The following is a 2,608-nucleotide window of genomic DNA, read 5'->3' as shown; positions in this document are numbered from 1 at the left end:
GGGGTTGCTGGTTTCCCTGGTTTCGTTTTGTGTAATGTATATGTTACCTTTTGTATAATATTATTAATGGACGACTTGTAGTGCTATGTCGTCTGCTGGTAAAAACCGCTAATACTATGCATAATATTGTTTGGTGGACTGTATTCATGCACAATAAATTAATGTTATACAACTAGAAATACACGTATTTCAATAAATGTACTACAATAAAATCTCATTGAATTAAGTTGACAAATATTGACCACGTGAATATTATTGCTTATTTGCTCGCTCAATCTTGATGAAACAGAGCTCATCTATTTTTGTTTCACATGAAAAATAACGTTTTCTTTCTTAGAGAGTTATGATTGAGTTAAAAGGCGGTGGATATATTCATCAAGACCCATCTTTTGAATCAGAAAAATTCCAACAAAAATCTACATACCATTAGATTTTTCTTTTTTTCTTACAGTAATACAGAAATAATCTAATTAACCAATTTAGGTGATTCATTAGACGGAAAAACTCAAGCCGCGTCAACTTTATTTTCATTTTTAATTTTTATTCAACATATAGTAGTAGTAATAATGAAAAGTTAACATATACTAGTAATAAAAAAAAAAAAAATGACTAAAAAAAAAATGTAAAAAACTTTTCATGCCGTTTTTATTTAAATTATTAAAACAATTAGCGTTTCCACCGTTGTTTTTCCCCACCACCACCAAGCATACATGGCGGCTAATAAGAGTAGTTACATGGGGGATAGATAGTGCTTGGAGTCAAAGAGAATCATAATTAAAAGACGTATATGTACAAGCTTAGTGTCAAACTAAAACAGAGGTTTGCCTGGAATTCTAGCTAAAAAACAAATATCATACCGAATCTGACATCTATCTCTTTCTATATGTGATAGGTTTAACATGTTCTTGTCCACATGTTTTGGATTACCTAATTTCGGATCATGATAAAGTCTAGGTGGGTCCTTCTGCCTCCAATTTTATACCTGCTGCTATAATATAAAGCCAGCCAGTCCGCCCCAATCCGAGTTAGAACTTGCCACCAAAATACCCAAAAAAAAAAAAAAAAAAAAAACAGTTGTATGTCAAATGGGAGGGGCTCCGTACTTGTCTACTATAATTCTCATCCATGCCCTACTTCTGCTTCCATGTTGTAGTTATGGAGGCAGAACTAACATCGGAGCTGCTTCTTTATCTTCCTTGGATCCAATGCCTGGCTATTTTATTTCTTCTAGATTGGGAGTGGTAGTAGTACTTGATAGGAAGGCTGGCAGAGGTGGAGTGTTTCCATCATCTCCGATACACAATCCTCCTGTCCATTTTAAAAGTCCTCCACCTGCACCAAAAAGGCCACCTCCGCCTCCACCGCCATCGCCAACAGAACCATCATCACCGTGTCCGCCGGAACACTAATGCCAATGAAGAACAGGATTTTAAGGTATATCCAATAAACTAAGATTGTTTGATCAGCTCCATCTACCTTAATGGAGATTCTGCTTTCTAATGTCCTTATCTGTTAGTATGTTGGTTTTTCCATACTATATGAGGATAAGAATCTGTTATTCTTCTTTGTTTGTAGTTTATCTGAATGTAATGTTCAGAATTCAGATACTAATACTTTGGCAGAGACCATAGTCAATCAGAGCCCAGTAAACCTACAAGTCAGACTTTTCAAAGTATATGTAAATCATTTGCTGACTGTACAATCATATATAGTAGGGAATATAATTATCAATTTGCATCTTCCTAAGCTTTAGAATTGGTAAACTAAACTATGTGCAGAGTTCTAATTTGAATTCGTTTTTGTTTATTTATTTGATTTGGTTTCTTTTTGGGTCATTTAATTGGCTCTGTTCAGTGTTCCCCTGTTTCTGGTCCCCTGTATATACGGCTATGATAGCCTCAACTGTTTCAGTCTATTGGGCATGAAACATTAACCATCAACAAGTACTAAAGCCCTATGTCTTACTATTCACACACGCATAAAAAAAACATAAATTGTGCTGGTTTTATTTTTTTATTTTATTTTTTTTTATAATTTTTTTTTCCCGAAAAATTCAGACCAAGAGGTAAGAAATGGGTGCCAATGCAAACTTTCAAAAGTTTACGTATTGAACACAATAGGCAAAACCACCACTTATCTTCATACTTGGTCACTAAGGACATCTCTGTTTTTATATGCTCAAAATTCGTTACGCACAAGCCAAGAACACCTGAAGCTCATCCGCAGGACCTCAGCTACCCTATAGCTTATCTTCATTTACATAGTTGCTTCAATGTAGGATATTTAACTAGCCAAGCCAACTACAAGGCTCCAAATTGTTATCATTTACACAACCTGTGAACAGCTTTGATTCTCAATTTTAATCAATTATTATTTTTTAGCCTGATCAATATGCATTAAATAAGTTGTATAAAAAATATAAATTTATAAAAAATCAATAACCCTTTAATAAAAAAACGGCAGACCATTTTGATGTAATGTTATGGGTTTGAAAAGTGAGTTTGCATTTACATATCAATACAGGTTTTAAGGTATAAAATTATATTATATTCTTTGAAAATGTCTTAGCATTTAAGATTTATTGACATCTTTATCTCATAAAACATAT

At 33.5% G+C, this 2,608-nt stretch overlaps 1 long non-coding RNA gene across 1 annotated transcript; it reads left to right on the top strand.

Moving 5' to 3' along the window:
- Positions 1-870: 870 nt before the first annotated feature.
- Positions 871-1,739, top strand: LOC107412339 (uncharacterized). Its single transcript, XR_001580936.4, has 2 exons — positions 871-1,434; positions 1,576-1,739. It is a non-coding gene; the product is annotated as an uncharacterized LOC107412339 (long non-coding RNA).
- Positions 1,740-2,608: the final 869 nt, after the last annotated feature.

This window comes from Ziziphus jujuba, chromosome 10 (assembly GCF_031755915.1).
Source record: "Ziziphus jujuba cultivar Dongzao chromosome 10, ASM3175591v1".
NCBI lineage: Eukaryota > Viridiplantae > Streptophyta > Magnoliopsida > Rosales > Rhamnaceae > Ziziphus > Ziziphus jujuba.
This window is presented reverse-complemented; position numbering and strand designations above follow the sequence as displayed.